Source organism: Quercus suber, unplaced genomic scaffold, assembly GCF_002906115.3.
Source record: "Quercus suber isolate HL8 unplaced genomic scaffold, Cork oak 2.0 scaffold_152, whole genome shotgun sequence".
Taxonomy (NCBI): domain Eukaryota; kingdom Viridiplantae; phylum Streptophyta; class Magnoliopsida; order Fagales; family Fagaceae; genus Quercus; species Quercus suber.
Genome location: NW_027069613.1, coordinates 501,301 through 517,253, shown reverse-complemented (window position 1 = coordinate 517,253; position 15,953 = coordinate 501,301). Strand labels below are relative to the sequence as shown.

The 15,953-nt window shown below is 34.6% G+C and overlaps 1 long non-coding RNA gene across 1 annotated transcript; it reads right to left on the bottom strand.

Annotated features, from left to right (window-relative positions):
* Nucleotides 1-12,391: 12,391 nt before the first annotated feature.
* Nucleotides 12,392-15,273, bottom strand: LOC136069105 (uncharacterized). The gene is made up of 2 exons (XR_010630385.1): nt 15,194-15,273; nt 12,392-12,749 (listed from the first exon to the last, which is right to left on the bottom strand). It is a non-coding gene; the product is annotated as an uncharacterized LOC136069105 (long non-coding RNA).
* Nucleotides 15,274-15,953: the final 680 nt, after the last annotated feature.

Here is a 15,953-nt window from a genome sequence, read left to right as displayed (position 1 = left end):
CTTAATATTAGCCAACCTATGTTAGCAAAGGAGAAAGAAATTATGTACAAACAAATGATGATGAAAAATGATTTGCATATAAAAAGAACTTTTACATTAATGTTCTAGAGTTAGAGAATGTTCCTACCTTATTACAAAAGGTTGCCCAATGGGTTACATTATGAGACAAAAATATTAGATGTAAAGTTTTCACGTTTAAACTAATCTTATGACCCTATATATCATAAACAAACTAATTGCTCCTGTCATCTTTGTGTAATTTTGGATTTTCAAAATTTCACATCATTGGTACCAAACTTCCTAATAGAATTGCTTGGATGCTTATTTGACAAATCATAACATGCCTTCTGGAGTGGAGAATTATCCTAAAAAACAAAATGAAAACATTTAGTTTCACTATAGAATCTACTAGTCACTAACTCGTGTGATGCACAGAATAGTTTAATAAAATTACATATATGAGAAGCAATTGAATAAAGAAAAAACAAAAAAAATGCCTAATCTATTTAAATTCAACTGCATATTAAAAGGATATTATTCTCAATAATACCATGCTTTACAAATCTAGCAACAAATTTCACAAAATATATTATATACATTTACACAATTAAATTTTGGCGTAAATGCATTTTTAGTCCCTGCATTTTGACTTTTTTTCATTTTGGTTCCTACATTTTAATTTTACCACTTTTAGTCCCTAAACCAATTAACGTGTGTTATGTTCGTCATTTCCTTCAATCAACTGACATAAATAGCTGAGGTGGCAGTCGGAGGCATTAAAATATTATTGAAAAAATTATTTGGCATTTTTTAAATGCCAAAATTTTAAAAAAAAATTCATTACTCAGTTTTAATTAAAAAAATAAAAAAACCCAGCAACCAAGAACATTACAACTAGTTCTTAGTGTTCTTCCTAGATCAAATCCAGCAACCAAGAACACAAATCTAGCAACCAAAAACTCAAACCTAGATCAAAAGAACACAACCCCAGAAAATCAAACCCAAGAACAAGAATTCAAAATTAAACCCATTGAATCAACTTCCTTTCCCACTTAAAATCAAATCAATAATGCAATAAAATTTGAGAAGAGAACAAAGACCAATGCTGAAAGACCCAGGCGAAAAACCCATCAGTTTTTCTCGTTCTTCCCCAAAGATTCATAGCCAAAATCATAAAATCAAAGAAAACCAAGAAATCTCAAACACTCAAAAACCCAGGAACCCAAAAAACTCAAACAAAACCTAGTTTATTTCAAACAATCAACAACAAAATCAACCAACCTGGCCAACTCGACTCATTGAATCAAACAAACACACAAACCCAGAAAAACCCAGTCAATTCAGCTCACAACAACATCAAGCCCGACCAATCCATAACAGATCTAAACTCTCGGCCCCAGTCTTGTTCCCTGCCTTCCGTTGTCTTTGTTACCGATTCGAGAAGAAGAAGAAAGAGGAGGAAAATGATATGGGTACAGACACAGCTCATGTCTTCGAGTTTCGTGGCGGTGAACGAGAGCTGTGGTGGTGGTTTTTTGGGGTTTCACAAGTCGTTGGGTTCGTGAGAAGGTGTGTGAAGTGGGATAGTGAAGAAGGGGATTTGGCCTTGGAGGGTGAGATTTTGGAGTTCATGAAAGAATCGAAGAATCTGGAGGCTTTTCCGGGCAGGAAAGAGCTAGTTGAAGCTGGGAGGATGGATTTGGTGGACGCTATTGCCAAGAAAGGTGTTTGGCTCTTGCTGGGTTGGGATTTGAGCAAAGAAGAAGATAAGGTGGAACAAAGGAAAGTTCAAGAAAATGTTACTGCTTGGGTTTCTGAGTTGAAGCTTTTCTTCGTGGGTCTTCGGCCATGGGTCTTTAACTATGAGATGGATCAGCCATGAGAGGAGAGAGAGCTTGGGTAAGAGCCATGAGAGAAGAGAGAGTTTGAGATGGAAGAGAGAGTTTGAGATGAGAGAATAGAGTTTGAGTTTGAGATTAAAGTGTGTGGCCGGTTTGAGAATAGTGTTCAGGTTTGGATCTTATGTTAATTTTTTGGGTTTTAAAATTTTTGGGTTGGTGTTCTTATTCAAGAAACTTTTAGATCTTAATTCATGTAAATTTTAGTTTTTAATTCTGTTTTTATTTTTTCTATTTAGTTAAAATTAATAAATTAATTTTTTAAATTTATATTTTAATGTGTTATGGGTGATGTGACATTTTTTATAATATTTTAATTCCTCCAGTGACCACCTCAGCTATTTTTGTTGGTTGACTGATGGAAATAACGAAAATAACACGCATTAATTGGTTTAGGAACTAAAAGTGGTAAAATTAAAATGTAGGGACCAAAATGAAAAAAGTCAAAATATAGGGACTAAAAGTGCATTTACGCCTTAAATTTATTAAATCAATGAGGCTAAGCTAAAACTTCAAATAGTCAAGATGATTGCTGATAAGTTCTAAGGAATCAGTGGGCTGAAAAATCTTCGGATGCTCTTGATCTTGAAGAATGAGTCCTGGAAAACCAAAGTAAATCAGAGCAGACCGGTGGAAGCCGGCCTTTAATTCTTCGATGGTAAAGTTAGTAGATTGAAAGGAAAAAGAGCCCTCAAGACTTCCTTAACTTCTTCTCTAGAATTTACCAAAGAGAAAAAAGTCCCCTTACCTCTGCGTAAAATGGCCTTTATATAGCGTTAGAAATCGGTTATTTCTCCTAATCGTCGTAGAGTTTGGAGGATTCAGAGGGTAACTTCCTTAACTGTCATAAGGGTCACCTCTTCGGGAACTGTGTTGAGATTCAAGCAATATGACTTTTGGTTGGAAGTGTGCTTAGTCTAACTCTTGGTGAATTTACCTCGTCCATCATTAAAGAAGGACGAGATTCACTGCCCACTCGTCCTTCATTAGACGAGTGTATAGAAGAAGAAGAAGGATGGTAAAGGAGGGACGAATGTACCAACCATTCGCTCTCCGCTCTGAACATTGCTATGGACGGCCATATGGACGAGTGATTGACTTGGTGTTTTTCTTGCACCATCATACATTCAGTTAAAAAAAAAAAAAAACACAACTAAAAAAGTCACGTTTCTAATATTTTATTCCGAAAAAGAAAAACCTCACGTTCAGTAAGTAAAATAATAATAATAATAATAATAATGAAATACCTTTAAATTGAAAATGTTAACGAGGGTCGTTGGGACATTGGTTAAAAATTTATTTTAAAAAAAAATTTTACTTTCACTTTTATGAGAAATAAAAAAAGCTGTCAAAATATTAATTACTTTTTTTCCTTTTCCCATAAAAACTTTTTTTAATTGGATTGTTAACCAATACCTTATGATACTCGTTAACATGACCCATTTAATATAAACTTATCTTTATTTCTAAATCATAAGAAATGGTTTAAAATCTTAAATTGATAAAGACGGTGGTGTGGTCTCCTAATAAAGACGGTATTTACTCTGTTAAATCGGGGTATTATATTGCCAGGTTGCTAGCCAAAGAGATGAATGGTATGGAAGGAAGTTCGAATGGGCAGAATAGGGGATTGCTATGGCCAAGATTGTGGAAGCTCAGATTACCAAATAAGATCAAATTGTTTGGGTGGAGGGCATGCCATAATATCCTGCCAACGAAAGATAATCTGGTTCGGCGAAGAATTATAGAGGACAGAGTGTGTGAGCTTTGTAACCAAGGATCGGAATCAGGTCTCCATGTTTTATGGGAGTGTGGAGTAGCTAAGGATGTTTGGGCGGGTAGCATGGGAAGATTGCAGAAGAGAGTGTGTGGGCAAACGGACTTTAGCCAATTGTTTGTGATTTTGTTGGACAGGTTGTCAAGGGAGGAGCTCGAAACCTTTATGGTTCAGTGTTGGCTCATCTGGAACCAATGGAACTCTGTTCTACATGGAGGCAAGTTATAGGATCCCTCTAGACTTTTTCAGCGAGCTGCGGACTTGTTGAACGAGTTTAATGAGGCACAAGAACAGCTGCATATCTCCTCTCTTATCCATCCAGTGCAACAATGGGAGCCACCTGTGGGTTTGTCTTATAAGGTAAATGTCGACGCGGCACTGTTCGCAGATATAAAAGCTTCCGGCGTTCGGGTGGTGGTGCGCAATGAAAAGGCAGAGTTCATGGCGTCTCTAACAGCCAGAGGACCACCGGTACAAGATAGTGAGGAGGCGGAAGCTCTTGCTTGTCGGAAAGCATTGGAGTTCGCAGTAGATGCAGGCTTTATGGACGTGGTGTTAGAAGGGGACAACATGAATGTGATGAGGTCTATTTCATCTGGAAGTGCAAACAGATCACGGTTGGGCCACATTTTTGAAGATATTCAGTGTCTTGCAACAGGTTTAAGGAGTTTCTCTGTCAACTTTGTTAAGCGCAGTGCAAACACTGTTGCTCACTCACTAGCCCGTTTTGCTAGGAACGTTGATGATGAACTAGTTTGGTTGGAGGAATCTCCACCTCCAGCTCTTCAAGCTCTGTATTCTGACTCTCTATGTCTTAACCAATGAATGATATTGCATTCCGCCTTGCCAAAAAAAAAAAAAATTTAATTGTTCAAAATTCTTTCTTATTCCTTAACTAGCCACCGATATTGCCTGCCAAAAAAAAAAAAAAAAGTTAACAATTGGATAAGATAAACTACGATGAACTATCACTTTAAAAAAATGTGCCTACAAATTCTCACAAACATAACTTCAAACTTCCACCCATTATCATTAACAGTTATAATGTCCTCACTCCATTCCTATCCTCCATAGTAACAACTATTTTTGTATGTAGCCTCTGTAATGAACGTTGTTTTATGTTTTCAAGATAAAAGTTTGCAATCAATGGGTAGAGAAGTTCGTGCTACAAATGATATGCCACCATTTTGAAGTCCCTTCATGTTAACAACCCGGTTGCTAAAATTCATTATGGAGTCTACATTCCTAACAGAGCAACATCATCTCTAGAGGTAATTATTTCATGTTGTCTGGATCTAAATATATGTTAGAATGTATTGTGGGAGTTGGATTTGGGAAGTGCCTTCCTAAGTTTAGTAAGCCTAGAGTCATATATTTAATTTTTTAAAGCATTCTGTGTAGGAGATCAAAAAATTATTAAAAATTTACTCAAACAACGTGTGCTCAGAGGCTAGTATACTATATATAATGAGAAATGCTACGTTCACAATAATTTTACAACATTTTCACAACATTGCATACCTGTCATTGCTAAGTTACAAAACACAACTTAAATAATCTGACTAGGAAAAGAAAAAAAAATAAAAAATAAAAAGATTATGCCCCGTTTGGTAGAGGAATTTGAGTAATATTGTTTATAGTTTTTTAAAATACATGTAGGTGAAAAAGTGTGTGAAAAAATATTTAATGTTATTTAAAAACTGAAAATGAGTTGTTTAACAACTCTCCCAAATGCACCCTAAGAAAACAAAACAAACAATCAGATGAAATTCAAAACACTAGTATATTTCAGTGAGGAGGGAAAGATGAGGTTTTAGAGAAGAATCTAGCTCTCACACACTGGAGGCAGAGGGTAGAAGGCAGAGGCACTCGACTTCTTCTCCCTGCCATCGCCTATTGTCGCTTCTCTATCTTCCTCAAAACGGTGAGACCTACATCTCTCTACCTTTCTCAGGTTTTGTTTCTTACTGTAATTACTGAGTTGTGATTGTAATTTTATTGTTTCTTGCTTTGTAACCTTTCATTCTCATTGAAAGAAAGCTGGACTTCTCTACATTTGACACAATTTTTTTTTTTTTAAAATCAAATCGATGATTGAGGTGGGAGGATTGAAACTTGAGGTATACATGATGCTTGCAAAGTGTTTGATACAATTCTTCAAAGAAATCTTCACCATACTGTTATACTTACTATTATACTTGACCATGCTTTAATAGAAATCTTGACCATGCTTTAATAGATAAGTATAATATTGTTATATTTTGTTTTGAAATATTGTGCATTATATAATTTAGATTGCAGACACATGGAAGAAGAAATAACAAGTGGTTCTAGGCTTGGAGAGTTGAATGAGCATAATAGTGATAATGAAATGGAGGATATAGTGGAATTTCAATGCACTTGGAGGGTCTTGTGTGCTTCTCTCTTCAATCTTTTTAAAACAATAATACCGATTTATGTTTCTAATTGATGAGCTTTCTCTTTTCATTTCTGCATTGTAAAACAATATATAGTGATTATGAATCCATGAGACATTCAAATGTTTCATTAATTGTATTTAAATGATGTAAGTTTTTTTTATTAGTAAGTTGTACATGTAATGAGTGGGTCCTCCACTCATCTTGTAGGAGGAAAAAGTGTAATTTGTGTTAAAGCGAATTGGTTTATCATTACCTTGATTCAGTTTTCAGACAAGAAGACATGGATGGAAAATAGAATTGCAATTGGATACAAGTGGGATTGTTGGTAATGGTGAGCAAGAGAGTTTTAATGGCAACGACCATGAACTTGGTTGCAGTTGATAATTACTTAGCACAAATAAACTATGAAAGCATGGTGCTAATTTACAAGTCATTGACCTGACTTGTTTGATGGCCTTTGGCTCTTGTCCATGTTGTCTTATTCATATGACAAAACATTCATGATTTTAACTAGTTCATGATAAAAAATAAAAAATAAAACATGAGCATAGAAGTGAATCCTTTTAGTCTTGGCTTGTAGTCATAATCTTTTAGCTTATGTAGTGCTTGTGGAAGGGTTGAAATTTTTAGTTTGAGTGAAGAATTTGGCTGATGAATATTATGAGAATAACGATATCAAGGAAAGTGAATTTAATGGTTAGCTTATAATCTTTCGAACTCTAATTTCCAAGAAGGAAAATAAGGAAAATGAAATAGCAAGTATCCATAAGGGGATTCATGTGGTTTGCCCGCATGACATGATCACAAAAGTTTGACATGTGACCCATAACATCCTTGAAGTCATCTTTTAGGTATAACTGTTTCAATTTATCATTATTATTAATGGTAAATAGGACATGTGCCTCACATGGGAAATTATATATGTATATGAAAATAGAGGACAGAAGAGACAGAAATATTTCATGCCTCTTTCCAACAGCTATAGAGGCAAAAATTGGGCCATTTACATGTAATTGCCCTAAATTTAGGCATGTTTAGTTAGCTAATGGAACAATACCAAGCAATCCAAGGGCCAAAGGGGCCTAAAGTTCTTTGAATTTCATGGAAATTATAGCCTTTGGAAAGAGGCTGGAGATGGTCATAGAAATGACTCTCCCCTTTTGCCCTTTATTTTAGAGTGTGTAAATGCCCACGTGAGGTATAGATACTATTTACCATCAATAGTAATGGAAAATGTCATGATTATCACTAAAGCATGATTATATGGATCTGTGTGTCAGACTTAAAAGTTCATGAGGTCTTTGGGTTTTACAGGCAAACTGCAAGGGGGTTTTCTGCATTTTCCACATTATAGATTTTATAGGCTTGTAAAGTTAAGTTGTTTCTAATTGTTGATTGTATATGCATCCTAAATATGTAGTGTTATGATAAGTTCATCCTAAATATAAAGTGTTCTGATCACAAGTCTAAAATGCTATATTTAGTCCAGGGTATATGATGTTTTCTTCTTCTTTATTTTCTTTTGTCCTCACCATTTATTTGATTTTTCTCATATTGCTTTTTGGTCCTTCACATGTTAATGATATATATTTGCAATAAATTATCTAAACTTGAGCCGAATAATATCTAGTCCTCAATATTTTGAATTAGTGGAAGCAAATGTTGTTCAGATACTATGATTTATCATATTTTAGCTTTTACTAAGCACATAAATCCAAACTGCCATCAACCATATCTTAGAGTTGTTTGTGTTCCATTAATTTTCTTATTCACCAGCCAAATTTATTGTTGTGTTCTAGATAAACTAGATGTTAGTGCATTCAAATATTAGTTATTCCTAGCTATATGATATTAATAATATGCATTGCTTCTCTATGAAGGAAACTAGCTGACAAGGTTGCAATAGCTAGCTTCTTTGTGGTAGTTCCTGATTTTTTCCATAGTGACCCTGTCACTAATTTTAGTGACCCTAAATTTGATTGTGACACCTGGATGAAAGCTCACAACATGTTTAGTTTCTTGCTTCTTAGTTGCAATCTTCAGGATGGGCATATGAAAATTTGTGCAAGAATCAAGAAAATAAGTAGGACACACATCGAATTGTGTTAAGTCATTGAGTAGCATCACCGAAGAGAGACAAGAGAAGCCCATCTCCTTTGTAACCCTTATCAATGTCCTAAACCATGAGCTTTTTCTTCCTTCATAGAATGTATCTAAGAATACCTTCATGGAAAGAAATATAAGGTCATATGAAGATGACGCTGCTTATATATCTAATTGTTTGATGCAAATATTGGAGTGGGTAGATATCGGTGTTGCTCATCTTGCAGGTGTTATAAGTCTGACAGCTGGTCTACTGCTGTGGATGACATCACTTTATCCAGTGAGAAGGAACAAGTCTGAGTTGTTCATTTATAGTCATCAACTATATGTAATCTTTATTGTCTTTTTTTGCTTTGCATGCTGGGCATTTCATTTTCGAATATTTCTTTTCATTCGAGATCGCTTTCTAAGATTCTGCCAATCACTAGGGATCTATTTCCTCTCATCATTTTTAATTGCTTTTATGTACATTGTACAATTAGATACTAGTTGGAAAATTTTGGTTAGAGTGTGAAGAAATTCTATTATGGTGTTGTTTGAAATGTACTTCATTTTGTAGATTTCCTAAAGCATGGAAGCTTAAATTCTGGTTTTGGAAGGCAATGCTGTTACTATTAGCACCAATTCAAGTGGGGTTTTGTTCAAGATGTACTTCCACTAGTGGATATCATAAAGCATGGATGCTTAAGTGTTGGTTTTGGAAATTGAAATGCAATGTAGCCAAAGCTGCTATTTGCAATCATTTGATGTATTTGTTTATTTTGGGTGTTGATGTATATTTTAGTCATCTATTGTGTTGTATACTTACCGTTTCTTTGTAACAAGAGTCTATATTAGTCATAGAATTAGTCTATTAGATTTTTTTGTTAATTAGTTATTATAATATTAAGTGGATATTGTAAAATCAGTTGTGGTTAATAAAGTTCTGGAAGATTGTTTTTGTTTTTGTTTTTTCCTTTGTTTTGATATGACATATATCATTTCTATGATAATTAACTATCACAACTATTGTCAAAGATAGGCAATACTAACAATGATGCTTTTGTTTGGTTTCAAAATTTGTCACCTATGGTGGATCATCTTTTCACCTCAATAAAGAGAGATTATTTTGTAATAGACTTATTGCCTCTTAATATTAGCCAACCTATGTTAGCAAAGGAGAAAGAAATTATGTACAAACAAATGATGATGAAAAATGATTTGCATATAAAAAGAACTTTTACATTAATGTTCTAGAGTTAAAGAATGTTCCTACCTTATTACAAAAGGTTGCCCAATGGGTTACATTATGAGACAAAAATATTAGATGTAAAGTTTTCACGTTTAAACTAATCTTATGACCCTATATATCATAAACAAACTAATTGCTCCTGTCATCTTTGTGTAATTTTGGATTTTCAAAATTTCACATCATTGGTACCAAACTTCCTAATAGAATTGCTTGGATGCTTATTTGACAAATCATAACATGCCTTCTAGAGTGGAGAATTATCCTAAAAAACAAAATGAAAACATTTAGTTTCACTATAGAATCTACTAGTTACTAACTCGTGTGATGCACAGAATAGTTTAATAAAATTACATATATGAGAAGCAATTGAATAAAGAAAAAACAAAAAAAATGCCTAATCTATTTAAATTCAACTGCATATTAAAAGGATATTATTCTCAATAATACCATGCTTTACAAATCTATCAACAAATTTCACAAAATATATTATATACATTTACACAATTAAATTTTGGCGTAAATGCATTTTTAGTCCTTGCATTTTGACTTTTTTCCATTTTGGTTCCTACATTTTAATTTTACCACTTTTAGTCCCTAAAACAATTAACGTGTGTTATGTTCGTCATTTCCTTCAATCAACTGACATAAATAGCTGAGGTGGCAGTCGGAGGCATTAAAATATTATTGAAAAAATTATTTGGCATTTTTTAAATGCCAAAATTTTAAAAAAAATTCATTACTCAATTTTAATTAAAAAAATAAAAAAAACCCAGCAACCAAGAACATTACAACTAGTTCTTCGTGTTCTTCCTAGATCAAACCCAGCGACCAAGAACACAAATCTAGCAACCAAAAACTCAAACCTAGATCAAAAGAACACAACCCCAGAAAATCAAACCCAAGAACACGAATTCAAAATTAAACCCATTGAATCAACTTCCTTTCCCACTTAAATCAAATCAATAATGCAATAAAATTTGAGAAGAGAACAAAGACCAATGCTGAAAGACCCATGCGGAAAACCCATCAGTTTTTCTCGTTCTTCCCCAAAGATTCATAGCCAAAATCATAAAATCAAAGAAAACCAAGAAATCTCAAACACTCAAAAACCCAGGAACCCAAAAAACTCAAACAAAACCTAGTTTATTTCAAACAATCAACAACAAAATCAACCAACCTGGCCAACTCAACTCATTGAATCAAACAAACACACAAACCCAGAAAAACCCAGTCAATTCAGCTCACAACAACATCAAGCCCAACCAATCCATAACAGATCTAAACTCTCGGCCCCAGTCTCGTTCCCTACCTTCTGTTGTCTTTGTTACCGATTCGAGAAGAAGAAGAAAGAGGAGGAAAATGATATGGGTACAGACACAGCTCGTGTCTTCGAGTTTCGTGGCGATGAAGGAGAGCTGTGGTGGTGGTTTTTTGGGGTTTCACAAGCCGTTGGGTTCGTGAGGAGGTGTGTGAAGTGGGATAGTGAAGAGGGGGATTTGGCCTTGGAGGGTGAGATTTTGGAGTTCATGAAAGAATCGAAGAATCTGGAGGCTTTTCTGAGCAGGAAAGAGCTGGTTGAAGCTGGGAGGATGGATTTGGTGGACGTTATTGCCAAGAAAGGTGGTTGGCTCTTGCTGGGCTGGGATTTGAGCAAAGAAGAAGATAAGGTGGAACAAAGGAAAGTTCAAGAAAATGTTACTGCTTGGGTTTCTGAGTTAAAGCTTTTCTTTGTGGGTCTTCGGCCATGGGTCTTTAACTATGAGATGGATCAACCATGAGAGGAGAGAGAGCTTGGGTATGAGCCATGAGAGAAGAGAGAGTTTGAGATGGAAGAGAGAGTTTGAGATGAGAGAATAGAGTTTGTGTTTGAGATTAAAGTGTGTGGCCGGTTTGAGAATAGTGTTCAGGTTTGGATCTTATGTTAATTTTTTGGGTTTTAAAATTTTTGGGTTGGTGTTCTTATTCAAGAAACTTTTAGATCTTAATTCATGTAAATTTTAGTTTTTAATTCTGTTTTTATTTTTTCTATTTAGTTAAAATTAATAAATTAATTTTTTAAATTTATATGTTAATGTGTTATGGGTGATGTGGCATTTTTTATAATATTTTAATTCCTCCAGTTGCCACCTCAGCTGTTTTTGTTGGTTGACTGATGGAAATAACGAAAATAACACGCATTAATTGGTTTAGGAACTAAAAGTGGTAAAATTAAAATGTAGGGACCAAAATGAAAAAAGTCAAAATATAGGGACTAAAAGTGCATTTACGCCTTAAATTTATTAAATCAATGAGGCTAAGCTAAAACTTCAAATAGTCAAGATGACTGCTATAACAACATATACTATTTGGAAAGAAACTTACCTATTCCTAATGGAAAGAATGATACAAAAATAAATATGAACAAGAGGAGGTGTGGGCCATAAGAGTAAAGAGATTCAAAATAATCAGAAATAATTATTAAAAAATCTAAAATATGTCAATTATAAACAAAATTGTAGGCTCTTTTGATTACCGTAATAAACAAAAACAAACAAACAAAGAAAAAAAAAAAGCTATACCTTCTGCCAAGAGTTTAAAGTAAAAATTGTGTGTGCTTTGTTTTAAAAACAGGTACAGGGAAACAAAACACAATTAGTGAAAACAGAAAATGCTCTAAACCACAAACTATTTTTTTGAAACTAGTTTGAATTTTAAATGAGTAATTATAGAAGCATCAGTATGTAGATTTTCAATTTTCTTTTGTTTCTATATGTTTTTAGTATTAACCTGCATCAGTATGTAGCTTTTCAATTTTCCTTTGTTTCAATATGTCTTTAGTACCCATCTTCATGACTCTTTTACAATTTTTTTTTTTTGGATTTTGTTTTTCAATTCCTCTTGATTTTAATCACACAACTATTGGGTCTTAACAATATACCAATGCAATTATTAATTACTTAAAATCCCAAAAAAAAAAAAAAAATAAACATGATAAGTTACAATTCAAATTGAGTCTCATGAGTTCTTTAAATGTAAAGAGAACACTACTATGTTTAGAAATTAGGTAAAAAAAAAAAAAAAAAAATCAGAAACACATAAGAATAGTAAAGTAAATAAGTACAGGCCTGAGATGTGTTTTCATGGCAACTAAATGGTTGCACTCCAACCACTTATCTAATCATACTTGACTGAAATGGTGAGTTTCCTCCTTGTAGCATATTTGGCAGCCCATAATATGGATTCATCTCGATGATATTAGGAGGGCAATTAATGTTTGGCCACATGAGGGATTCTTCATCACTCTCTTTACTAATCTGATGTGATTGTTGCAGTTTTGACTCCTACATTATGTACAATATAAAATTCAATATACTTAAGCGATTAAACTAAATCCTAATTTCCTTGTGATACAAAATAAAGATTCCTACATTTAAGTTAAAACTCTTTTGTACTCCAAGCACACTAGTCGCGAATATGTGGGGGCCCCTATAAACTTCATTCTTTATTGATTTTTGTTTGTTTGTTTGGGTACGTGTATTTTTAATGGGCTGGGCAATGTTTTACCAAACTTTTCCATTACAGATGTGAACTTGGGTTGTTCAATGGGTTCTCAACAAAAATAAACCAAAAAAAAAAAAAAAGAATTTAAACATGAAATAATCGTATCCTTGAGAACCCATTTGGTTCTTGTACACGAAAATCAATTCAAGTAAAAAAATTAAAACTCGGATCAAGAAAATTTTCAAAGAAAACAGAGGAAGATGAATTTTGGAATCATTGATAAATCATAAAGAAAAAGTAGAGAGAGAGAGAGACAGAGAGAGTACTTGATCTTCTATGGCCTCCTTTGTTGGTGTTGGTGCACCATGAAAATAGAGAGGGATGCTCAAAAGAGGAAGAGAGAGGGAGAGAGCTAGGGTTTTGGGTCTGGTTTTGTTATAGTCTTGTTGAAAGGGATTGTCTTACATGTGAGTACTAACATCTCATACACTATGAGCAATACACATAGTAGATATGTGGGGGCCACCATAAACTTCATTCATTATGGATTTTTTTTGTTTGGGTACATGTATTTTTAATGGTCTGAGCCATGTCTTACCAAACTTTTTCATTACAGATGTAAACTTGGGCTGTTCAACAAGGTCTCATTGGTGGGCCTTTGATGGGCCCTACTTGATAATGGACTAGATGGGATTGCAAGTTTTGAAAGTTGGACATAGCTTGGTCCATTGCCCTAGTGCATTAATAGATCTATAAGGATGAAGACACATATTGCATGAGATTAGAATATTGGACCCAAGTTAAGTCTTTCAAAGTTTGGGGATGCAAAGTACAAAGGATCCCATAGTTTAGGAGAAAATATACCCTGTTACATGAGTCCTCTTTCTTACAATTGGTGGGTCCCACTAAGTTATGAGAGTGAGGACCCATATATCCATAGCAGTGTATACCTCTTCATAGTTTAGAGTGATTTTATATAATTGTGGTGGTCTTTTCCAATGAACTTGGGCTTTTTGGCCCAGCTCCCAATTTACTTGTATTATGAGTTGGGGCTTATCCCATAAGTGGAAGGTCTTGCATGTTATAGTCCTATTGAAAGGAATTGTCTTGCGTGTGAGTACTAACAGCTCATAGCCTACGAGCAATAACACAGCACGTATGTGGGGGCCACCATAAACTACCTTCTTTATTGATTTCTGTTTTTTTGTTTTTTTGTTTGGGTACATGTATTTTTAATGGGCTGGGACATGTTTTACTAAACTTTTCCATTACAGATGTGAACTTGGGTTGACCAATGGGTTCTCATTAGTGGGCCTTTGATGGGCCCTACTTGATAATGGACTAGATGAGATTGCAAGTTTTGAAAGTCAGACATAGCTTGGTCCATTGCCCTAGTGCATTAATAGATCTGTAAGGATGAAGACATGTATTGCATTAGATTAAAATATTAGACCCAAGGTAAGTCTTTCAAAGTTTAGGGATGCAAAGTACAAAAGATTCCATAGTTTAGGAGAAAATATACCACACGAGTCCTTTTTCTCACAATTGGTGGGTCCCACTAAGTTATGAGAGAGAGGACTTATATATCCATAACAATGTATACTTGCTTACAGTTTAGAGTGATTTTATATAATTGTGGCTGTCTTTTCCCATGAACTTGGGCTTTTGGGCCTAGACCCCCAATTTACTTATACTCTAGGTTGGGGCTTATCACACAAGTAGAAGGGTCTTGCGTGTTATAGTCCTATTGAAAGGGATTGTCTTGTGTGTGAGTACTAATAGCTCATACCCTACGAGCAATGCACATTGCAGATATGTGGGGGGGCTACCATAAACTTCATTCTTTATTGATTTTTGTTTTTGTTTTTGTTTGGGTACATGTATTTTTAATGGGCTGGGCCATGTTTTACCTAACTTTTCCATTACAGATGTGAACTTGGGCTGTTCAACGGGCTCTCAACAAAAGTAAACCAAAAAAAGAAAAGAAAGGAATTTATATATGAAATAATCCCAGCCTTGAGAATCCATTTGGTTCTTCTATACATGAAAATCAATTCAAGTTTGAATATTTCTAGATTAGATTCAATAAAGCATCAAAATTTACATTCAAAAAATTAAAACTCGGTTCAGGAAAATTTTCAGATATAACAAAGGAAGAACAAAATTAAGGTTATGAATTTTGGAATCATAGACAAATCATAAAGAAAAAGGAGAGAGAGAGAGAGAGAGAGAGAGAGAGAGAGAGAGAGAGAGAGAGAGAGAGAGAGAGAGAGAGAGAGCATACCTGATCTACTATGGCCTCCTTTGTTGGTGTTGGTGCACCGTGAAAAAGAGAGGGAGGCTTAAAGGAGGAAGAGAGAGAGGGAGCTACAGTTTTGGGTTTGGTTTTGTTACAGTCTTGTTGAAAGGATTGTCTTGCATGTGAGTACTAACAGCTCATACCTATGAGCAATACACACAACAGATATGTGGGGGCCACCGTAAACTTCATTCTTTATTATTTTTTTTTTTTGTTGTTTGGGTACATGTATTTTTAATGGGCTGACCATGTTTTACCAAACTTTTCCATTACAAATGTGAACTTGGCTGTTCAACGGGCTCTCATTGGTGGGCCTTTGATGGGCCCTACTTGATAATGGACTAGATGGGATCGCAAGTTTTGAAAGTTGGACATAGCTTGTCCATTGCCCAAGTGCATTAATAGATCTGTAAGGATGAAGACACGTATTGCATGAGATTAGAATATTGGACCCAAGGTAAGTCTTTCAAAGTTTAGGGATGCAAAGTACAAAGGATCCATAATTTAGGAGAAAATATACCCTGTTACATGAGTCCTCTTTCTCACAACTGGTGGATCCCACTAAGTTATGAGAGAGATGACTCATATATCCATAACAGTGTATAACTCCTCATAATTTAGTGTGATTTTATATAATTGTGGTGGTCTTATACCATGAACTTGGGCTTTTCGGCCTAGACCCCCCAATTTACTTGTATTATGGGTTGGGGCTTATCCCATAAGTGGAAGATCTTGCGTGTTATAT